This window comes from Engystomops pustulosus, chromosome 7 (assembly GCF_040894005.1).
Source record: "Engystomops pustulosus chromosome 7, aEngPut4.maternal, whole genome shotgun sequence".
Classification (NCBI taxonomy): domain Eukaryota; kingdom Metazoa; phylum Chordata; class Amphibia; order Anura; family Leptodactylidae; genus Engystomops; species Engystomops pustulosus.
Window position 1 is genome coordinate 135191656 of NC_092417.1, and position 25546 is coordinate 135217201.

At 40.2% G+C, this 25546-nt stretch overlaps 1 protein-coding gene across 2 annotated transcripts in view; it reads right to left on the reverse strand.

Moving 5' to 3' along the window:
* SPTBN2 (spectrin beta, non-erythrocytic 2) overlaps nucleotides 1-25001 on the reverse strand; it is a 114142-nt gene extending 89141 nt beyond the window's left edge. Inside the window, exon 1 of one of the 2 annotated variants that reach the window (XM_072117886.1) lies at nucleotides 24812-25001. The gene's annotated coding sequence lies outside the window, so the exon portion shown is untranslated. Of the gene's footprint in view, nucleotides 1-4756; nucleotides 4838-24811 lie in introns of those variants that run through there. The other variant, XM_072117887.1, reaches the window with a different exon arrangement.
* Between the last annotated feature and the right edge of the window lie 545 nt (nucleotides 25002-25546).

Consider the following 25546-nt stretch of genomic DNA (forward strand, 5'->3'; position numbering starts at 1 on the left):
ATGGCACCAGCTCAGGGTGAGCTGGTGCCAGAGCATATTTTTGTTAGGGGAACAAAGCCCCTATCGCCGTTTTATAAGTTATATTAACTTATAACTCGGCGCACCGCACTTGGGCACGGCGCACCATGCGCGTGCCCGTGCGTGCGCCGGATTCTAAAGTGCTGGAAAGCCGGTGACGTCACCGATCTCTCCGGCACACGCGCGCCTGCGCAACTTAGCACGGCCTGTTTCCCCGTGCTAAGTTGCGCAGGCGCGCGTGTGCCGGAGAGCTCGGTGACGTCACCGGCTCTCCAGCACGTTAGAATCCGGCGCACGCACGGGCACGCGCATGGTGCGCCGTGCCCAAGTGCGGTGCGCCGAGTTATAAGTTAATATAACTCATAAAACGGCGATAAGGGCTTTGTTCCCCTAACAAAAATATGCTCTGGCACCAGCTCACCCTGAGCTGGTGCCATGTATATGTGTCTAAACCTACCACTTGTAAGTGGTAGGTTTCCTTTAAGTCCAATTTGTATGTGAGTGAAATAAGGAGTTATACCTTAAACATTTGCAAAGTGTCACAGGTGTCTCCGCGATCCTTGTCACAGATCGCGGGCACACTCGCGCTCCTCTCTGTGGCCCCATACCCGGACTTACCTATCCTGGCTCCTGGTCGCGCACCGGGTTCCGGCGTGCAGGCTGCACGCCTCCTGCCTTCTAGGCCGTGCGCTCCCACTGCTAGGGCACGCGCGCTGACTTCTCAGTACTTAAAGGGCCAGCATCCTTCCCATTCGCGCTGGTCACTTCTGGGCTTCCTATATAACCCGGCGGCCCCCATCTCTCTCTGTCGGATCTTCAAGTCTTCCCACTGAAGTGAAAGCCTCCTGTGTGTATCCCGAGGTCCCGTTGCTATGTGTATTCCATGGTCCATATCCTGTGCTCCGTGTCCGGTGGTCCGTATCCTGTGGTCCTTACCCAGTCGTCCGTATCCTGTGGTCTGTGTCTGGTGGTCCGTGTCCTGTGGTCCGTGTCGGGTGGTCCGTATCCTGTGGTCCATGTCCGGTGGTCCATATCCTGTGGTCCATGTCCGGTGGTCCGTATCCTGTGGTCCGTATCCTGTGGTTCGTTCCCGTATGACTGTGCGCCTGCTGTGCCATCCAGGGTTCCAATCCAGTGGTGACTTCCTGCATTCATGTGATTCTGCCGTGCCTTCCAGGGTTCCAGCCCAGCGGCGTCTTCACTCCGTACCAGCGTTACTAGTGCTCCTCTGCGTTCTTGCTGTCATCTCAGGTTGTGACTGTTTCCTGCATTTGTTACCTTGGCTGCCACCGTGGGTCTCGCACCATCTCCTGCGGTGGTCCAGAGGGTCCACATACTCTTCCCAAAGAGACTCTCAAACGGTTCGCCCCTCACGAACCGTGACATAAAGTATCACATAGTTCTAGATACAATTAACTACATACAATGAAACTGTAAATTGAGAGGTAGTCTTCCATGTGCAATTTTACTATGCAGTTGAACACCTGAACAATATGTGCCATTTATATAAATGTATCACCCATCATAATAAAGTAAATATAATGTTTTAAACAATACCATAATTTCTGTTTTTGCATCACTGCCCATCACATAAGAATAAATAGTGGTGAAAAATTAATATGTACCAAAAAATGGTACAACTGAAACATCTGCTCAATCTGCAAAAAAAAAAAAAAAGATGAAGAAATCCGTCATATCTTGCAAACTGTGGTGACTCCAAAAAGATTGAAAAGCAATGTATACCACAAAATGTCATACTTTTTCCCTCCCTGCAAACCTTCCCCAGGAAACAGATGTCTTTTTTAGAACTATGAAAAAGTTATAAAAATAAAATAAAAAATGTACTGTATATTAATACAGTATTATGTTAATTGTAAGAAATATGAAAATTACCTTTTCTAGGATGGGAATAGGAAAACATTGCCTCTTTTTTTTCCTACCTCAAAAGGCAGCACTCTCAACATGAAGCATGACTTTCAGGAAGCCTAATGACATGAGGTGGGTTTGAAGCCAAACTAGTATATCTATTCCAGAAGGAACAGATTCACAATTGTAGACAGCACTGTTTCAACTTGGTTGTGTCTCTTTGGTACAGTGTAAGAAACTGATTTAGCTGTGTTAGAGGCTGACAAGGGTCAGGAGGTAAGAGTTCTCTTTATGGAGACTTTGCCAATTAAGGCCTACAAAGCGGAATTGGTTATTCTATGCAATTAATTGTACAAAATGTTGAAGACCAAAACAATGGTAGTATACCATAAGTAGTCACTAATTTTTCAACAAACTTCAACAAACCAAATCAATATAATAGGAGAATACAAGGACATTTTTTAATTTACTTTATATCTCCACTTATTTTGGTTTGTCTCAAACTCCCTCAAGAAATGTTCCGGATGTTCAGATGTTTAGGTGACATGATAGAAGAGAGGGGGGTGTTATGTCCCCCAAAGATGTTACCTAATCACACGTGTTGTTTACATTGACACTGGTCAGATGTAGCTTGTTACTGAGTCAGGTGGTGATTACCCCACCATCATACAAACTATAGAAGAGGAAACAATAACAGAAGAATTTAGCAATATCTTTCTTTTACTGCACTACATGTTTTGACATCAATTTGGTGCTTTGTAAAGCCATCGTGAAAAACATACCAGATCAGTGTAGAAAAGCACATCCCAATTAAAGAACCATATTGCTGACGTCAGCTTCCTGATTTGTCTGATTTGGACATCCGCCAACAGTGCAGACTATCTCCTGTCAATTATTCTTATATCTCTGCTGCATCGTATCACAAGCCGCCATCATAAGACACCAGTATGTCAGAGTGCTTGGTTTACAATTCTTGATCCTGATGGTCAATTTCCTTTAAAAACAACTGTAAACTACATAAATAGACTTCAAAGAGAAATGCAAGAAAATGAAGAAGGATGGGAACAGTAGTGTAAAAGTCCAGGTGCACACCTGGGCCCACAGCAACAAACGAATTGTATATTGTCAGGAAGTAAGAGTTCTGCTTATGGAGACTGCCAGTTAAGGCCACCATGTAGGCGTGTGGAGTCTTATAGCCATAGATGCGTGGTTTTCCTTATCCCATCCTGGAAAACTTAGCATATTTTCCCAGAATCCCCCTAGTGCAGCATCCATGGCTATAAGACTCTACACGCCTACATGGTGGCCTTAATTGGCAGTCTCCATAAAGAGAACTCTTACTACCCGACCCTGGTCACAAGCCTCTCACCCAGCCAAACCAGTTACCTACGCTGTACTGAGGAGACCCAATCAGGTTGAAACAGTGCTGTCTACACTTCTGGAAAAGATATACTGGTTTGGTTTTAATCCTGGATAATGTCGTAAGGCCTCTTGTCGGTCATGCTTGATGTCAAGGGAGCTGCCTTACAATATAGCTAAAAGAGGTGTGGTTTTCCTTATCCCATCCTGGAAAACTTTGCATATTTGCACATCCTGAAAACAAACAACATTAAAAGCATGCAACACTATTAAATAATGTTACACAAAGTGCACATTAGAGAGGCAAACTGCACTAAGGCAGATTATACCAGTTTTCATATATTATATTTCATGTAATTTGTGAAATTTATGGAATCAGAAAACTATTCCGTTTCTGTGTTCAACAGAGACAGGGTTGCTTCTACACAGTTTGATCCATTTGCCAAACTTGGACCCAAAAAGGTTTATAATTTATGAATATATATAATACCAGAAGGTCATGTGACCCACAGCTACTGTGAATAGACGGGGAAAGTTTACCAGGGTAAGTAAAATATTGTTGATTATTGAATGTTAGCAATTTTTTTTATTTTTGAGCAACCCTTATAATTGCAGATCAATGTTATCAGATAAGAATTTATATGTTTTATTTGAACATTAACCCAGCGTTATATATTATAATCTAAAACATGACACTATTTATTTTATCTGTTTAGAAAAAGTGAGTCATAAAGTATTAAGCATGGGTAGTGTAGGAGTTCCCTGCAGTAGTCATTTATACCAAAGTTTCTATGTAACCCAAACTGGAAAACACGAAGGCAGCATTCTGTTTGGTGGCCCTGAGTAAAGCTGCTGTTTTTGCTCACATCTTTTACTTGTTTTTGCTCATATGAAGCTCAGCAAGTATAAATGTTACATTTCTAAATACATACCGAAATAGTTGATGCCTGATGTACATCTTTTGTGATCTGCATAACATAAACAAAATGGAATAGAAAGCTATAAAGTCTAGAAATATAAGAATACAAAATCTTACTGTTGTACCTATTTGTGTCCTTAGTTTATATAAGTAAGATTTCCTCATTGTGCTGGAGAAAAGCCCAGAATTGGGAAATGACCCTGGTGTTTTTCCACTGTGTTAATTTACAAATTACCAGTGACAGTCTTTGGTATCTGCTGAGTGAAGCATCTCAAAAAAGTTTTCTGAAAAGTCTGAACTATAAGGCAATGTGCAATATTTAAAGGTTCTGTCAGAGATGGAAACCTGAAAGCTAGAAAAAAAGGTATTACAAAGTACCGTATGAGTTTTAAGCTGCGTTTTTGTTGAAAGGGGACTGGGCTTAACCATTGCATTGTAAGGGTTTAATGTCACACCCAGAATCTGCAGCAATAAAATCAAAATCAATGGGTGCCCACGCCCACACATACTCAGGCCATATATGAAGATGTCCATCTTCCACTGCCAGGGCCGCAGTCAAATAGCTTCAAATTAAAAAAAACCCTCTATAATTACCTTTGGCTTCTTCTCCCCGTGGCTCTGTCTTCTTCTCTTCCTACCCGCGCGCATACACTATGACGCTGCTGTGTTGTGGCCATGTGACGTCATAGTGTGTGCATGTGGGCAGGAAGAGAAGAAGACAGACGTCTTTGTCTATTTATGGCTCTATCTCTGCTCAAGGACCTTCTCAGTAAAGAGGGGCTCTGCTGTGGACCTTCTGTAAAGGGAGGGGGGCTCTGCTGGGACATTTCTATAAAGGGGGCTCTGCTGTGGATATTCTATAAAGGGGGGTTCTGCTGTCGACATTCTGTAAAGGGGGCTCTGCTGTGGACATTCTGTAAAGGGGATTCTGCTGTGGACATTCTGTAAAAGGGGTTTTGCTATGAACTTTCTGTAAAGGGGGCTCTGCTGTGGACCTTCTGTAAAGGGGATTCTGCTGTGGACATTCTGTAAAGGGGGCTCTGCTGTGGACATTCTGTAAAGGGGGGCTCTGCTGTGGACCTTCTGTAAAGGGGCTCTGCTGTGGACATTCTGTAAAGGGGGCTCTGCTGTGGACATTCTGTAAGGGGGGCTCTGCTGTGGACCTTCTGTAAAGGGGGCTCTGCTGTGAACAGTCTGTAAAGGGGGCTCTGCTGTGGACATTCTGTAAAGGGGGGTTCTGCTGTGGACCTTCTGTAAAGGGGCTCTGCTGTGGACACTTCATTATTGAGGTGGCTGTGGCTGCTGTTGGATATTTTATTAAAGAGTAGTGGCTGCATTTCCTTCCCTAGGGCTTATACTCCAGTCAATAACATTTTCCAGTTTTTATGTGGTAAAACTAGGTGCCTTGGCTTATACACAAGTATTTGCAGGATGATTTTTTTTTCACTTACAGTGAAAACGCTATAGAAAAATAGGTGTCCCCTTTTAGTGTCGCTTCCCTGCTCAGGTCCGACAAAGTTCATCATCTTCTTCCTGGTGCATATAAGTGCATTGTCTTGTGACACAATTTTAAAGTTAAATCCCGTGCTCAGTCCGAATAAGTCGGAAAATCCGACAGCCCGCCCCCCAATTTCTGTCGAATGAAAGTCGGCGCGGCTGCACCAAAATACAATCACGTGCACCAAAATCCCTGGTTAAATACCTGTCCCAGTGGTGCAATCTCCAAAAACGTCAAAATATCCGACAAAATTGCGTCCGCAGACCCTTAGTAAGTGAGCCCCACTGTGAGAATTGCCATAAGGATGGATGGAAGCACCGGTAGAGAAGTTGTGCATATATGCAGAGGGCAACATGGTGAGGACAGGGAAGGGCTGCAGCTCTCAAAAGAGGCTAAGGTACTAGTACATATACATGGAGAGACATATCTAATGGAAGAGATTTATTGAAAAGTGGACAACCCTTTTAAGTGACTGGAAGAGGATCTTGTCTGACTCCATAGAAAACAAAGCTACGTCCTGTGCCTTTCTCTGTGTATCAGCTCCAGCAAAGAGCTGAAAAGTGGAGGTTCCAAATATATATATATATCCCCTTGAACTTTTCTACCTTTTGCCACATTTAAGGCTTCAAACATAAAGATATAACATTTTAATTTTTTGGGAGGGGGAAGAATCAACAACAAGTGGAACACAATTGTGAAGTGGAGCGAAATTTATTGGATATTTTAAACTTTTGTAAAAAATAAAACTAAAAATGGTTTGTGCAATATTATTCGACCCCTTTAGTTAATAAAGTTAATACTTTGCCGTGCCACCTTTTGGCTGCGATTACAGCTGATAGTAGCTTGGGGTATGTCTCTATCAGTTTTGCACATCGAGAGACTAACATTCTTGCCCATTCATCCTTGGAAAACAACTGGATGGAGAGTGTTTGTTTGTAAACAGCAGTTTTCAGCTCTTTCCACAGATTCTGGATTGGATTCAGGTCTCTACTTTGACTTGGCTCTTCACCTGGATATGTTTATTTATGAACCACTCCATTGTAGATCTTGCTTGTAGATCTCCATGTTTGGTATTATAGTCTTGTTGGAGCAAAAATCAATGTCCCAGTCTCAGGTCTTTTGCTTCAACTCTAGTTGCCTTTTAGGAGGAGCTGGAAAGGAGCAGTTCCCCCCACCCTTGGGGAACAGGTTCTCTGTGTGACCTTTTCAAATATATGGAAACACCCATCACTGGGCTTAGTGACACCCCCTGTTCTTCTACAGCCAATCCCGAGTGAAGGAAGTTATTCATATATTTGAAAAGGTCACATGTTTCCCAAGGGTGGGTGGGAAACTGCTCCTTTCCAGCCCCTCCCAAAAGGCAACTGCCTAGTCACACAGCAGATGCTAATGAAAGGTACAATATAACATATCTTTTTTTCTGTAAAACCAATTTTTTATACAAAAACACTTTGGCAGTGCATGTACTATGCTCTGTGGGGACCGGGGGAGTGCTAAAAATGCTTTAAACTTCTCCACAACAGTATCACAGACCTGCCTGGTGTGTTCCTTGGTCTTTATGATGCAGAACCCTGAGACAGAACAGGTGTATTTACTGTATATGGAGACTTGATTATACACAGGTGGATGATATTTATCATCATTAGTCATTTAGGACAACATCACAGGATCATTCAGACATACTGAAATTCTGGAGTGAGTTTGCTGAAAGGGGCCGAATAATATTGCACTCCCCATTTTTCAGTTTAATTTACAAAAGTTTAAAATATCCAATAAATGTAGTTCCACATTACGTGTCCCAAAAAAATTACAATTTTATATCTTTTTTATATATTTGAAGCCTAAAATTTGGCAAAAGTTAGAAAAGTTCAAGGGGGCCGAAACATTTGCAAGACACTGTATATATACTGTATTTTTCGGACTATAAGACGCTTCTTACTATAGGACGCACCCAGATTTAGGCTTCCAAAAAAAGGAAAAATACATTTTACACCAATTAAAATATCCCTGTTGGTCTCACTAAAGCACAGCACACACAGACATACCTTTGCACACACAGAACCACACATACAGCTCAGCTACACAGAGGCTCCTCTCTGGGAGATCTGGTGCAGCTCTATAACAGGGCATCACCCGATCTCCATTACAGTGGTCAGGAGGGTCTGTCAGTGCTGGATCCTCCTCACCTCTGGTCTATAAGACACAGGGAATTTTTAGCAAGATTTTTTCTTGCTAAAAAGTGCCTCTTATATTCCAAAAAATACGGTATATATAACCAACCTTCAACATGTCTTTAAGATGTTATACCACAATATAGCATTTATGAAACTCCATTGTCTAATATAATCCATTGACAGAAATTGATCTTAATTGTTGCCTACGAACACGTTAAGGCAGGCTATTTAGGGACTAAATTAGTTATTATAAATAATAAAATACAAAAAACAAAATACTTCTTACTTTTTGTGTACAATGCAGCTGTATTTGTTTTGTACTTGTATTTGCACTAACATTATCTATCTTTACTTTGTCTTTTACCCTGTCCTGTATACAGCAACTGCATCCCTGGATAAATGACTTAGTCCCTCATGCTATAACAGGAACTTTCTGTGCTCATTTCCTATGTAGGCCAAGCCAGCAATAGGAGGATATAACATCTTCTGTATATTTTTAACTTTCAAACTATTAATAAAATTTTGTACATTTTTAGAATAAAAAATGTGATACATATATATCCTTTGTCCTGCAACAACATACAAATCTTAAGCTTAAAATAATAGTTAATTATTGGTTGCATAAATGCCAATGCAGTTTGCTTCCTATTGTGGTGGCTGCAAATAGGTTGAATTCTTTAATTTATAAGTAGCCATATTACAAGATCAGAATGATTACAAGAGTGATTTTTATTTGAGAAATGAATAGTGTAGATGAAGGTAATAATATAAAACTAAATAAAATACATTTATTTAGAAAAAATCCTTTCTTCTCCTGGTTTTCTCTCCCTTTACTGTATGTCTAAATAAACTTTCCCTCCTTGCTCAGAGCCAGATAAGGAGACAGCAGGCTGCAAACAGATAAGAGGAAGCTGCTAAAGTTTTAACACCTTACATACCTGAAGAATATTTGACTTTAGTCTTTTATCCCTGCAGAACCATGCTCTGTTCTGTTTTTATTATTTCATTATTTTATTTCATTTTTTCATTCCCATATTTTTAAAAAAACAATCATTTTTTTTTTCGATTTACAGAGCTATATGACAGTTTGATGGCTGCTGTGCAGATTGTACCTTCTAGTATCATCATTCAATGTTCTGTGCAATGTATTGGATGTCAGGATTGGTGGACCCACTGTACTGCAACGAACGATGAAGTAAGCCGATACCTGGGAATGGAGTCTAAGTGGCACACAGTATTCACCAGAGCCCACCGACAGGGTTCCACCAGGTCACTCAACAGGGGCAACTTCCTCACGGTAGTGGCCAAGGCAAGGTACAGATATGGCAGACAGGGTCAGAGTCGAAGTCAGGTAGGAGGTCAGGACCAGCGCAGGATCGGAGTTGAGAACGTAGACAGTCAAGGCAGGCGGCAGAGAATCGAGGTCAGGAAATGAAGCGGAGGTCACAACAGATAAATCACAAAAGTCTCAATAACAGTGCTTTCTCTAAGGCAACTGGGCACAAAGATCCGGCAGGAGTCATAGGAAGAGGCAGGCTATGTAGCAGGACAGCGGCTGACCATTGCCAATTAGCGGCGCACTGGCACTTTAAATTTCACAGAGCAGCCGTGCGTGTGCCCTAGGGGGCGGGGACACATGCGCCGTACCACATGCACCTGACGGGTGAGTATGCCTGCAGCCGCTGCAAAGAATTACCGTAACACGAAAGTAGACGGGTGCACCCGATGACATGGGTCGCAGGAGCCCCGGTGACACTGGAAAGCAGGGAAAAAATCCACTGGAACTTACAAATGTTCCACCATACTCTTATGTATATATGGCTTTCACTGTGCAGCCCAAAGGACACATCCACTTTATTCTTTGGGTCAGTATGATCATGGCAGTGGGGGTTGTCTGTATCAGTGGGTGCGGGGGACTTTATTTCTTGTCTGTTGTGAGTTGGGGGCTTGTAAATAATAGGAGTGGTGGATATGTGTGTTGTGACTAGGGAGGAGGACTTATGGGGACCTGTGAAGGTGGAGGGCTTAAGATTCTCTGTGTTTGCAATAGCATTACTATGCATTTAAACAATTCGGACCGTACTTATTTGTGTGCTTATGGTTTTGTGCGAATAACCCAATAAAGAACGGATGCTGCATTTCTTCCTACACCAGTTTGTTACATTGAAGTTACATTACAATATTACATTAACTATTTTGCACAAAAATGTAATAAAGACAGGTATGGTCATGGTTATGATAACTTCTATAAATATCTTTATATATAATACAAAGCTTCATTGTTCTTTTATACATAACTCAATACTAACTGATTGTACAGTAGTTTTATATATGAGCTCTGGTTGGTTGGATCTTTATACATCCACACGTTATGTTACAGCTTTAATATCAGCACTGTCTGATTGTACCTTTCATATATGCATTCTGCCTGGTTGTATTTTTGTAATTGCACTCTGCCTCATTGCACTATTATACATGTGCTCTGCTTGTTTGCACCTTATTGTACCTATATTCAGGTAACCTCGTGCTCCTTCTACACTCCCCTTTCCAATATCTGGTGGCAATATTTCAGCAGCACAGAGATGGGGGATGGTAGAAGCATTGAGGGAGCAGCGATGAGGGTTAAAAGTGCTTCTGGGGACATGTAATAGCCGTAGAACTTGGAACCCAGAGGAACTCTGGTAACACCCCTGTGCTTCATTTAAATTAAGATATAATTTCCTTTTATAAATAAAGTACTGGGTGACAACTTTCAACCTGCTGGTAGTTCTAGGTCTAGTTGTACCAATATATATCTGCTAAGTTTGGCTGTGCCTGAATGTACCTTTATGCACTTTGTCACAGTTTCCTTTATTAATGCACATTTCAACTGTTGCCAATCCCCATAATTTACACCTCACTGGCTATAATAAAAACCTCACCTGCTGCTAAAGTAACCCAAATATATATTTTTAAAAGAGAAAAATTAAGTACATCTTTATGTTCTGATCACTGATATAATATTGCTGTGTATCATGGCTGATAACCAGGGCCCATTTGCCATGAGGCAAGTTGAGTATTTCACCTCAAGTGGCACCATCTGAAAAAGAGCAATCATATATTTGTCTTTAAGACGCATAGCAAATTGATTGTTATAGCATGCAGCAGTAATACCTCCTCGTGGGCCCTCTTTATGACACAGGTAGAGCTGTTACATTATTATACTGCCAATTTCCTACTATAGAAGCATGAATAGAAGAGGCAGATGGAGGATCACTGACACCCAGTAACAGTGAAACACGACAGCAATTTAGAATAGGAATCAACTCTCAGACCATAAAAAGGAGAGATCTACCTGTGCCAAAACATTTTTCACCCCCATTTCCCCCAACCACTAAATTGAAGATTCAAAGAGATAGGAGGGGACTGGCATACATGATAATATTTGACACACTCTGCACATGGATGAATGTATCCCATGGATTTATTTAATTTTATGCCTCATAAGGAATTAAAGGAAACCTACCACCACAGATCTACCTAACGAATTTTCTAAAGAGGCTACTAGGGCGTGGAGTATCCGGAGCTGATGCTACGCCACACGGCTACTCCATGCCCCAGTAGCCTCTTTGATCCTCCTACCAGATATCGTCAGCGCGTGCGCAGAACACAGGCAAGCAGCTGCCCGATCTCGGCTCCAAAGCCGGAGCTTCTGTGCGCAAAGCCGGATGAGTGCACGCAGCTGCGCGCTGAAGATATCTGGTAGGAGGCTACCCCACACCCCAGTAGCCTCTTTAGAAAATTTGCATATCAAAGCCATTAAACTTTCTAAAAGATTGTGTGGACTAAAGGATTAGCCGTTAAAAGAACTATCCTTACATTAGTAAGATGCGCCTACCAGCAGATCTACCTTAATAGCTAGATTCGTGGTGGTAGGTTTCCTTTGAGAGGAAATTAAGCGTGTCCCTAACCACCTTCAATAATCTGTCCAATTCCTCAATCAGAAATAGGTATCTGGTCTCAGATTCTTCAGTGGAAGCTTTTTTGTTTCCTCTATTCTTGTGTGAAGAGTCTTCAGAATCCAATACAGAAATGCAAGTAGCAGGTTCAAAGCAGGGTCTTTTGGGAGCAGTAGGGCCCACCTGAACACTTGAACTTGACCCTTGAGCTTGTGTGGCCCCCACCACAGATGCAAATTTATACTCAACAAAGGATTTCAGTTTATCCATAAAGGTTTCTCATCTTGCATTAATCTGTCTATACACCACTTGCATACAGGTTTTCTTTTTATGTCTCAGATAATTTGTTAAAGTACATATTGCATCTTCTAATAGTCTGAAAACCTGAAGTCTTAGTTTTAGATTTCACCACTATTTCAGTTTGTTTTTCCTGTTTCTTCTCCTTGCCTTTCCCTTTATCTAAGACACCTCCAGCTTACTTACAGGTACAAGCAGTTAGAGGGGCCCCAAATCTGCCTCTTCAGACATAATCGTATGGTTAGGACGGCGCAAACATTGTAGCACAATTACTGCAGATATACAACCATAAACTATTAGATAGAGTCCTCAGATCAGTGTGATCAGATCAGATCAGTCAGATCTGATCTGCATATGTGAGTTTAAATACCTTAAGAAGAGCCCATTTCCCTGTAAAAGGCTGCAGCCAGTGTCCATATTTATTCCCACTTCAGATCGTCACTTCTGGTCGCGATCAGAATTGGTCACTCGAACTGCGCACAATGCTGGGAAAGGCTGGGGATCCGGCTCCATTAGACACCGGGTGCCCAGAGAGGATTGGAAAGGAGGCATAGCGGGATGCTTAGGGAGGGAGCAGTATCTGACCGCAAGCCTGCCTTGATGGCTTAGTCCAGAAGACCGCACGTTAAGAAAGGCCCCCCCCCTACATGGACGATGAGAGGGAGAGGGTTCTATCCATCCTGACTCTGTGGGATTTTTAACCTCTCTCCTTCCTGTTCCCACAGAGGTCAAAGGTGGCTGTCATGGGGGATGTAGTGGGAAATTTATGTCCAAGTTAAAATTGAACCCCTTTACTGAGAGGCCATATAGCAGCTTGTATGCCAACTAACTACCCTTGTATTATGCCTATGGGTAAAGGCTGGTCTTTTTTCACAAGCCACCTATGTATACAATATCCATCCAAAGATGGAGTAGATCTGCAGATTTCAGGATTGTTTCTGTGATGAGGACTATATTTTTAGATTACTTTTACTGTTTATTTCTAGATTTGGTGTTCCTTTAATGTGGAATATTTTACATTATTCTTCTGCCAGAGGCTCTGCTCTAGACTACTGTAAGAAAGAGCTTAGGTCAATGTTGTAGCCACACATTCAAATATTTGTGGTGTGTTTAATCCACTTACTAGATATTCTTAACGGCTTCGATGTGTTTATGCTATAAATCCTACTAGCTGCTGTGATTACCTCTTCAGTGAAGACCCTCATTTAAACAACCCTGTCGCTATATATCGTGTCTGGGACTTTAGAAGTGCATCACGCAAGTTTTTCCACCGCCATATATGGTGGCATCTTTTAGAGGTCACATATAAAACCTGTCACTTAAATTCATCTGGGATTTGTCTTTTAATGGCTTAGACTGTAAGTGTCAGGCAAGTACAGAAAAACTATTGAACAGAAAACTATCCAGATACTTAGCACCCAAGGATTCCACACATTCATGAAACCTTATTGAAAAAGTGCAGATCCATGCACAATGCATTACCTCAGCTTTTTGCTATCTTCTAGACCCTTTCCTCTCGTATCACAGCCTTTTTCTTTGCCTTTTTTCATATATCAGATTGAATTATTATTTATTATAGTTAATCTCCCATACTGGTCAATTCCTCTACAATTACACATGCATCTCACAAATATACCAGGCAGTCCCCAGGTTACATACAAGATAGGTTCTGCAGGTTTGTTCTTAAGTCAATTTCGTATGTAAGTCATAATTTATAATTGTAACCCCAGACAAAATTTTTTTGGCCTCTGTGACAATTGGATTTTAAAACTTTTGGGTTGTCATAAGAACCAGGATTAACAATAAATCTTAATTGCAGACACCTTTGATAACTGTTACAGCTGATCATTGTAGCCTGGGACTACAGTATAGTAAATTAACAACATCTATAGGGCCATTTATAACTAAGGGTTGTCTGTAAGTCGGGTGTTCTTAAATAGGGGACCGTCAATGTCCATATGAAGGCACCTGCAGAAGTTACGATAGGTGACACATGGTGCATGCACCATGCTTCACAACACCGTTCCTGAACACAAAGTCTTTGGGGCCCATGAGTTGGCCAAACTGCGGCCAGCTCACAGGCCCCATAGACTTTGTGTGCATGAGACCTTATCAATGAACAAGAGCCTTTAAAGAAGTTGTCCTAACTTTTCATGTTATCCTCAATCCAAAGGATAGGTGATAGCAAGCTAATCATTGATGGTTTGACTGCTGGGACATACAGCAATCCAGAGAACGGGGCTCCTTTCTCACCAGTGGGTCAAGCAGCTGATGACTATGCCTCCTACTGATCTATTTAATTGCATGGGAATTGGCAATCACAGTTGCAGTTGCATAGAATGAAAGCTTCATCCCTTGGATAGGGGATAACTTGAAGAGTTGATATAACCCTATTAAAATGAACCTTGTTTGAAATTCAGTTAAATATGAGGCTAAAATATTTACACAAATATGAACTGAGCTAATTAAAAACTGGGAAAAGATTAAGTGGAAGAAGTAATGTACTAATTTAAACCTCTGCTCATTATGGGTTAAAGAGTCCAGTAAGTTGTCCAATTTAGGTACTGAAAGCCTATGGGAGGAATTTATTAAGACTGGAATTTTAAACGCCAGTGTTAATATCCCCCCCCCCTCCCCTGGGGCTCTGTTTTTTTCAGGGGAAGACTATAGTGAATGCCACAATCCGGGGCCTATACGCCCCTGACTGCCCACTGCTAACCCAAAGTGGTGTGCTGTTTGGAAAATCCAAAAAACTGGCTAGGATGGGGAGAGTTACATGCCTTCTCTGCCAGAAAAATGGCAAAGGCATAATCTGAGTGTTCACTATGTAGAATGTACACTCACCGGCCACTTTATTAGGTACACCATGCTAGTAATGGGTTGGACCCCCTTTTGCCTTCAGAACTGCCTCAATTCTTCGTGGCATAGATTCAACAAGGTGCTGGAAGCATTCCTCAGAGATTTTGGTCCATATTGACATGATGGCATCACACAGTTGCCGCAGATTTGTCGGCTGCACATCCATGATGCGAATCTCCCGTTCCACCACATCCCAAAGATGCTCTATTGGATTGGAGATCTGGTGACTGTGGAGGCCATTTGAGTACAGTGAACTCATTGTCATGTTCAAGAAACCAGTCTGAGATGATTCCAGCTTTATGACATGGCACATTATCCTGCTGAAAGTAGCCATCAGATGTTGGGTACATTGTGGTCATAAAGGGATGGACATGGTCAGCAACAATACTCAGGTAGACTGTGGCATTGCAACGATGCTGAATTGGTACCAAGGGGCCCAAAAAGTGCCAAAAAAAATATTCCCCACACCATGACACCACCACCACCAGCCTGAACCGTTGATACAAGGCAGGATGGATCCATGCTTTCATGTTGTTGACACCAAATTCTGACCCTACCATCAGAATGTCGCAGTAGAAATCAAGACTCATCAGACCAGGCAACGTTTTTCCAATCTTCTACTGTCCAATTTCGATGAGCTTGTGCAAATTGTAGCCTCAGTTTCCTGTTCTTAGCTGAAAGGAGTGGCACCCGGTGTGGTCTTCTGCTGCTGTAGCCCATCTGCCTCAAAGTTCGACGTACTGTGCGTTCAGAGATGCTCTTCTGCCTACCTTGGTTGTAACGGGTGGCGATTTGAGTCACTGTTGCCTTTCTATCAGCTCGAACCAGTCTGCCCATTCTCCTCTGGCATCAACAAGGCATTTCCGCCCACAGAACTGCCGCTCACTGGATGTTTTTTCTTTTTCGGACCATTCTCTGTAAACCCTAGAGATGGTTGTGCGTGAAAATCCCAGTAGATCAGCAGTTTCTGAAATACTCAGACTAGCCCTTCTGGCACCAACAACCATGCCACGTTCAAAGGCACTCAAATCACCTTTCTTCCCCATACTGATGCTCGGTTTAAACTGCAGGAGATTGTCTTGACCATGTGTACATGCCTAAATGCACTGAGTTGCCGCCATGTGATTGGCTGATTAGAAATTAAGTGTTAACGAGCGGTTGGACAGGTGTACCTAATAAAGAGGCCGGTGAGTGTACATATATACATACTTGAAAACATTTCATTTAGTGTAAACTCATGCACATACATATACCAGTACATAAACTACAAGATAACTTTGCTGTTCAACACTTGATGTTAACTTCAACAATAAAATCTACCTTTGGACAGGCTGTGTTGTAACACAATTACAAATTACATATTGTTCTAAGGTGGTGAATTCAACACTACATTTCGTAATGTATAATTGTAGAGTAAATTATTTCATGGGAACAAAAAGAATTTGTTACATCATCCATTGTGAAATCTAATTATATTTTTATTTTACACAGAACTGGCTTGGCGTTATGAACACCTGGGCTTGCCTCACACAAACTCAAAGCTCCAGTTTACAAATGAAAAAAAAATTTATAACGTCTTGTCTTCCATTGTATAAGGGTAGTGCAGAAGAACTGTGCTGGGGTCTAGAATAGGGGCCAAAACTTCTTTAACAATCCAGTAATATATAAAAGAAGATTATTAGATGATAAAAGGTGTGATGCAATTGCAATGTGAATATTTTATAACCTTAGTGATTTGCCTGACAGTGGGTCCTAACTGTAAACCCACTTCCCAGCTGTTCCCTCATATTGTCCAGCTCACCCTGAGTGGTGGGTAGACAACTAGAAGACGTTCATTCTCTGCACCAGAGTGCAAAGTGAAAGCAAGACAAGCACAGAAGAATAGTCTACAAAGCAATGAAAATGTAGTACAAAATCACAAAGCAGAAGGTTAGTCTGAAGACAGGCAGAAAGTCAGGATACCAGAACACAGAAAAACACAGTGTGAAGATACCAAACAAAGAATATAGCAAGGACAAAGAACTGACCTGGAGCAGCTTAAAACAGAACACATGTTTTGAAGGTGATTGGAGAGGAAAACTCTCAACCACTGCAGCTTAATTACTGAAGAACCAGAGCATAGCTGCTGGAGACTGCCTAGGTGTGGTGCAGAAACAATCAATGCACCCAAGAAGCATAAAGCAGTGTTCGCACAGCAATAACTAAAACACAATGGGAGAGAGGGTGGTATATCACTACACCCCCCCTCCCACACACACACACACACACAATGACCCAAACAGCGCATCCTCAGCCTTTCTACACGGAGAGAGGATGATGCCGGATATTACAATTTATTCATTATTTTATATTTCAGAGTAAAAGAGTAATATTGGTACTGCAAAGTTGATCAGTCAGCAACTGATGTGTCACTGAGTCACTCCATGAAAATCCAGCTAACTCCCTGAACTTAACACATTCATTAATCTTATTAAGCAAAGCCTTAGACAGACAGAGGTTGGCAGGTCACGAATAGATGAAGGGATCTCATCCATCTGCCTTACCACATTACTAAGAGAAAGCAGGAGTCTCTCACTTCTTGATGACAGACAACATTAATCTGTAGTTTTTATTCTTGAATGGAATGCTTAATAAAATATCAACATATAAAGGCAACTATCAATACATGGTAGAATAAAAGATCAGATAGTAACACTGTGATAGACAATGCTATTAGAGAATAATATATATCATAATGTGTTATTATGGTCTTATCAAATTAAATCTTCTAAATTAATCTAAGTCAATAAAGTCTCTTTAAGGAATGGGCTGAAATGTTTTAATTCAGAAATTATGATTAATTCATAAACTAAGCAATTATGTTCAATTTTGCAAAGGACTTTATTTGTTTTTATTATATTATACCTTTGCAAGGTTTTTTAAAGGAACTTGAAAACCCCTTCAAACCCTATGAAGGGGTTGTTTGACTCTTTTTAAAATCCTGCAGGTGGGCTGGGGAGGTATTTTTAAAATAAACATCTGTATTCACCTCCTCTGTTACTCTCGTAGTCCGGTGCCTCAGTCTGTGTACAGGGGCACGGTAGTTCCCCTGAGTTCACCTTCAGGGCTGGCCGAGGTGGTGGGCCATGCCCAATGAAGTGGAGAGTTATGGGGACGGGTGGAGAATGAAACGAAAAGGCAGTCTGACACTTATTTTTCAAATTAAAATGGTGTGCAGTTCACCATACAATACTAAAAATATGCTACAAATATGTTACCCGCAGCTTTGATTGCAATGACATGTGAAAGGTTCACTTGAAATTCTTGTATTAAATAACTTCCCCCAGGATTACTCATAAGATAAAACAACATAACAACAAACAAATGACTTTCTTGTGCATTGTCCAATGATTCACATCTATCTCTATAGTGCTCACATCAGGATGTATTGACTCTTCTTAAGTGCCCATATCAGAAACACATTGCAGTAACTCTCTATATTAGTAGGTTACACCTAAGCACCCAAATGTTTCAGTACAGCCTAGTTACAATGTATAATCCTCTAGTTTCTTCATATGAAAAATGTTAAAAGAAAACTGAAGGGGCATATTTATTTAATTTATATTATTTATATTAGCAGTTGCGCCAGTTTTGTGGTGTATTGCTGTCACTAAATTGTCACATCTGCTGAATTGTGCACATTTGTTTGCAACTTTTGCCTTCCCTCACCACTTTTTAATTCTACTAACTTTGTGAAGTGAATCCAGATGTTTATGCCTAATTCATGACATGCGACAGTTCAAAAAGTCATAAATTCTGGAGCAAAAGCACTCCAGCCCCCTTCTGGTATAGGAAATAGATTAGAATGGTTTCACAAAAATGTGCGAAATCCTGATGATAAATGTCCCCTTAGATGTTACTTTGAACATGCCATTTACTCCATCCTTATGGATACGCTATGTGATTAAATGATAAATTCACATGTACATTGTAAGTGCCTACATGATATATTACCTCCTGGACCCCACCCCTGCATATTAGATTGCTAAACTGATATTTTTTTTTATCTGTCTATAATATCTTGTCTCCTGTTGGGTGTCTGTAGATGGAATGATTTTAATGTTTGCTATCTACTGCTAAGACAATGGGGGAAAGTCGTGTCAACAGGGAGAATGAATGGGTCACTGTATTTAGCATACTCTATGACAGAAAACTGTTGGAAACTATAGATAAAATCTCCACTAGGTCAGAGATCCCATCCGGATCAACTAAGAGGCGTTTTAGTAGATCCATGACATCATGGCGCTGTGTGCCAGTGGGTTTGGTGGTGAGAGTTTAAGACTAGCTTGAATACAGTCTAAATAAATGGGGGAGATGTATCGAGTTTTCTGTGGCAAAATTATGGAGTAAAAACTGTCTGTATGGCTAGTGCCACGTTTATTAAGAGTTTTAGGCCATTTCCTGACGAGTAAAAAGAGGTGTTGAAAGTCCCTGCACCAAAATTAATTTGGTGCACCAAAAAATGTATTATGTTGCCGCAGCCAACTAGACCAACCAATAGTAGGTACAAAGTAGGTACAAAGTACTACTCCTAAACTATTCCAGATTTATCATCAAGCATCAGACACAGTGATAAATCTGGTAGAACGGTAGCAGTAGAAGGGTCTTGTCCTACCCTGCACTGGTCTAATGTGACCCACATAAATATATCTCCTCCAGTATGTCATATGTTTAATGTAGAAGTCTCAACAGTATAAAACACATTTTCTTATTGAAATGTATGTTATAATGCTTTGAAATATAATTTAATAGGTACTTGAGAACAATTGTATGTCTTTGTTTCCAGAATCTGAACACAGATACACAAATTGAAGTAACCCTACATATATGGTAAGTAGGTTACACTTAAGCACCTAAATGTTTCAGTACATCCTAATTATAGTGTATCATACTGTAGATTCTTGATTGGATTATGTTAAAAGAAAACTGAAGATATTCTTATGATATTCAATTCTTTGCCATTCTAAGGATCCTTTCATATCTGCTGCTGCCAGTGCTGGGCTGAGTGCAAGTAAGGGTTCACATCCTGGCTCAAAGCAAGCTTGTGGCTACACCTGTATCAGAGGTGCCATTTAGATTGTTCGCACTTTTAGGCTCAGAACCACTTCCAGACGTGGCTACTTCTTTGATTTCTGGCCTGATTTCTGACTGCTTCCGTATGTCTGAATCAACTTTATGTATACTTTCAGATGTCCCATGGCATCATTTTCTGTAATTCTTCCTAAGAAACTTAACCCTGTTGGGAATTGTCATTTAAGGTGTCTTCAACTTTGCAGGGACAGTTGGGGGGTTAATATTGGGACTCACTACCACTTTTCCCTCCTGTCCTGACACTTACACCATTTGCTGCTTTGAGAGTGACTCAACATATGCTGTAGATTTTTTTTTTTGCAAAATTACATGAAAAAAAGTCTGCAGTGTTGTACATCACCTTTAAAGGTAGGTGATATTTTACCTAATTGCAACTACAAAATGGAATAAACAGTACAAAGTTGATCCATGGGGGGTACATACCAGGACTTCTATGCCAGTTTAGAGCTAAGAAGCCCTAAACTAATCGCAAATGCTAGCTTATCACTAGCACTTGCAATTATTTTCCCCTTCATGCCAAGGGGAGATGAATCAGGGGGTGGAAGTCAGGGGAATGGGCCGGCGCGCCCATACTCTAACTGCTGGCTTTGCTTATTTTGACACCGGTAGGGCCCAAGCCTCTTGATGTGCACTGGGTGTGTGACTTTTTGTCAGAAGACATTCAGAAGGCATTGGAGTTTAGATATATTATTTAAGGTATTATTTAGTATATTATTTAAGTATAACATAATTTCACATAAAATTACATATAAAATGTTATATTATATTTTCTCTTTATCCAGTTGCAAATAGAAACAACCAGGACACAATCCATGTAGGGCAGTGGTGGCGAACCTATGGCACTGGTGCCAGAGGTGGCACTCGGAGCCCTTTCTGTGGGCACTCAGGCCATCACCAGAGAGGACTCCAGGTATCTTTCTACAGTCCCAGACACCCCAGTACTTGCTGTGCATAGAGCTATTTAAAAGTGACAGCGCTACATGGGACTACAGGAGGAGTGGGAAGGTGTTGTGACTGAGCAGGGAGTATAAATCACAAATAAAATTTCTGTGATGGCACTTTGCGATAAATAAGTGGGTCTTGGTTGTAGTTTGGGCACTCAGTCTCTAAAAGGTTCGCCATCACTGATGTAGGGCAATGCTTCCCAATATTTTTAACCCAGGGGCGATGAACGATAATATTATACACTTAAAAGAGGTTGTAAAGAGGTTGGCCACTTTTAAATAAATGTCTTTTCCTCCTCTGAAAGCTTCAGCCTTTCCTTGTTTTCTCAATGCTGCCCTCAGCATTCACACACAGCTGCCGTCTCTGCTTCAGACCATCCTTATTGCGTCACCCACTGTATCTCTCTCCGCACAGTCTGTCCACACTGACAGACCGGAAGAGCGAAGGGGCAGAGTACAACATGAGTTATAACCCTCCTGCTACAGCTCTTCCTATTCAGCAGAGCTATTGCATCATGCCATCTCTGTCAATTATTGGCCTATAGAAATTTACAAGCATCCAATATTAAGGATTGAAACTTTAGATGGATCCTTAGACTACTGAATATTTGTATGTTAGATTTTACAGACACTAAGAGAATGGGCACTGCTAGTATAGAAAACTATATAAGGTGCTGCCACTACTTGATTTCTTTTTGTAGCACAACAAGTATAAATAAGAGACAACATGGCGCACACATCCTTCAACACCCCGATCAGTACATATAAAAAGAGAAAAAATATATATATGATGGACTACATAACCCACAATGCTAGACTACAATACAAACAATAGAACTAGTTTGTATGGAAGAGAAAATGTTCTACCATATATGATGTAAAGAGGACCTGAAGGAAATAGATAGAAGGAGAAATAGAGAACCATATCCAAGGTAACTATAGCTATGCAAATACATTTATAAAATAATGTACTCCTCTAATGTGATATCAAATGATGACAACTCATGCTATAACAGCAAAGATTATCAAAGAGGGTATAAATATAAAGCAATTCTAATCAGATGGGCTAAGAACCTGAGCCCATGCATATCGCCTTTACATGCAAATTCCTCAGGGGTATCTAATTCCCGTTTGTAACTTACCGTATATAATACTGGATCATGTTTAAGCATACAGCATTTTACTTACACTCACACCTACATCACTGAGTACCACTGGTGCAATATGTATTGAATTCCATAAGTACAAAGTTATTAGATTAGCCACATTAATATGACATGCATTGCATCATGCCATAGGCCTATAGAAATTTACCTCATTCAGAATTAAAACCTTAGGCTGAGCCTGCGTGTTTTTATGTCAGATTTCAACTATGATTTCCTTATCAGTTAAATTACTTAACATGTTTTAGAAAAATTTGATCTGATGGCCACAAAGCTGTATGTACCGAGCCTTCACACCTACCTACGGTGTTCCTTAGTATCTATATTACATTACAATACACACAAATGTTTATAAGGTTTGGGGCCTTAGGCTAAACAGCAATGGCACTCTATCAAAGCCAGAGGATTCATTTGTCCTAAACCCAAGAAGTTTTTTATTTGTTTCTTCTTTTTTTATTTAATTTGTAACAATTTTCTTTACTGCCTTTTTAATTTTATGTTTGTATACTTTGCCTCTTTTCTACAACCAGTTGCATAGATTTGTGTGTGATGTGATTTTTTTTTTGTTTGTAACATATGAGGTAGACAGATGTACAATATACATTTTTACGGGTATCTTATTACAAATCTGCAGTACAGCTGTGCCTCTGAGCCCTATTGATTAATTTCAGTGAACTGAACGACTTGTGTCCTGTGAAAAGTAAAATAAAAATTTACCCTGTTTTAGTTTTCTGAATAATTGAGAGATTGAACTTTTCTCCCAGGACCCATAGCTGTTGGAATCCTTGTAAACCATATCAGGTTGTAGAAGGGCTAAATCCATCAAATCCAGTTGTATGAGAGTGCCGCCCTTGCCTCCAATATACTACTTCTCAATGTTTAGACATCTTTTAGCAGATAATTCCTTCCAAAAGTGGCAGCAGGAGGCTTATTTTCTGCTGTCAGTGACTCCATCAGCTTTCAGCTCATGTAGCTTTCATGTGGAGCCACATACCAGTAACAAATGGATTCCACATGAAATTCCTCATCCTACATATGTATTAGAAATAAGAGTTTGTAATCTCTAATGTTATGAAAATAGTTCCCTAATAAAAACTAAAAATAAAACGGATTCCAATGACCAAAAATGGAAATTAGTAGCTAAAATCTACTGTATTTAGGTTTTGCATATCATTCCGTTAAATGTAAAAATTACTTAATCTTTGAAGGATTTAAAAAACCACCCAGGCAGAATTACCTAAATAAGATTAAATGTAACAATATAAACCCATTTTGATGCTTGTGGGGTCTTAGAACAGCTGGGTCTCCCTCCCTTCACTGACAAAGTGGATTAATATTACATAGATCGCTTATCCCATAATGTTTTAAGTTTGAGGCGCTCATCACTTAACTCTCTCTTTATGAGACAGCACATGTGTTTCTCATATTCATGAACGTGTAGCAGAGATAATTTGTATTTCTTTTGGGCCAATTTATCATCATATCTGATTGTATATGCTATAATTTTATTTGGGACTACAGTTAAACCTACTGTAATTTATACATAAAATAAGACAGTGACGTGTATCTTTTTTCTCCATTTGGTGGTTGTAGTCAATGGGACCTATTACACCATGTTTCCAGCCATCTTAAGGTAAGGAGAGGCTGACTATTGTGTGGTCCAAAGGGTTCACATACAGTCCAAACAGGATGATTACTTTACGACAATAATTACATTTCTATCCATTAAATCTTGACCTAATATCTTTTTAGGTTTACTGTCCCTTTAAATGACTAGTTGTGGCTCATATAGAACCATGCAAAGAAATTGAATTGAAGCTGAGAAAAGTGAGACACAAGGAAGTTGTTTTAACTATTAATTATTATGCAAATTCATTACATTCTTTAAACTATTAATTTCACAAATTCATTTAATTCACTTAATAATTGGTTCCAAATTCTCGGCTAAAAATCAACATGTTGTGGATATTCAAGTATTGTTCTAATAGATATATGTGAGTAAAATGCATAAGTATTCCAACAGTTTTTATGAAAGACATACAAGGATGATTTTAATATTAATTGGTTCATAATAAGAAGTTTCATAATACTATTATAAATAAAGACCATCAACCACAAAGAGCTTAATTATGATTAATGTCAATGTTAAATTATAAAAACACTCATTTGAAGTTAAAATGATGCAGTGAATAGAACCTAAGCTTCTATGATTACAACTTAACCTGAAATGCTGCAGCCACTTTTAAGCCCTTAGCATTCATTGGTCATTTCATAACAAAAGATGTATCACTAACACACTGTACATAGGTCAAGATGATGACATTAAATGCTTGTTTGACAGCAAACCCCAGTATGGAGAGCAGGAGGATACAATGTGGCAAGCGTATAATCCTAAATAAGCCCTATTGTTTTTGCATCAATAATACATGAATGAACATAAAGACAATAGGAGTTCTGCCTCGTACTGTTCACTGTCAATAACCATAACCTGTATCTTTTCACATAAACAAGCAATGGTTGCAGGCAAAATGGCAACTGACAAATCTTGTTTTTTATACCACAGAAGAATAGAATAGGTGCTACACATGCAAGCAAGGCCACTGGCTTCTAATCTAGGAATGGCTGAAATAACCAGATGAAACATACCTTCTGCATGGAGAATGAAAGGCCTGTGGTTACAAGAATAAGAAGCGGCGTGTAGAGAGATGCATCCTAGAGGGACCTGGCTGGAACATTGGGATGTGGGAAATAATACAAAAAAAAAAGAATAGGATTTAAAATGTGCAGGCAGAGCTGTTTATGAGCCTGGTACAGAAGCAAGGGAGAGGGAGGGATTGAATGAATCAGATGTCACAGCTTCTGTAGAGAAAGGATGGAGGGGGTAGGGCCGCTGTGTGGATGGAGGGGGAGAGGGAGGGAAAACAAGATGGATAGAGAAAGGGATGCAAAGAAAAGTGAGGCATAATATAAAGCAGAAAATCAGCTCCAGGAGAGGGAATGCTGGACACAAGTGTGCATTATATTCACCTATTACTCGCTCTAGCTATATATCTAATGGCTTCAGTAGCTTATAGTGATATTTATTCTTACGCTTTACACACATGATGAGCATTGTACTGACTGAAATATTTGATAAATATAACAACAAAAGTCAAAGAAAGAATTTATGAATCATTAATGAATCATGTTAAGAAAAAGCAAGAAAAATGACAAAATTTTTGCAAGCTGCAGTATATTTGTAATGCTGTGGCCAAAGAAACCTGAAATAACAGGCAGTGGATTACTGCATACTGCGGTGGGACATGACAAGGCTACAGGCTGCTGTGTTACCCTGGCCTATTAATCCAACTAGAAATATTCTCAATGGATTCCAATAATTCA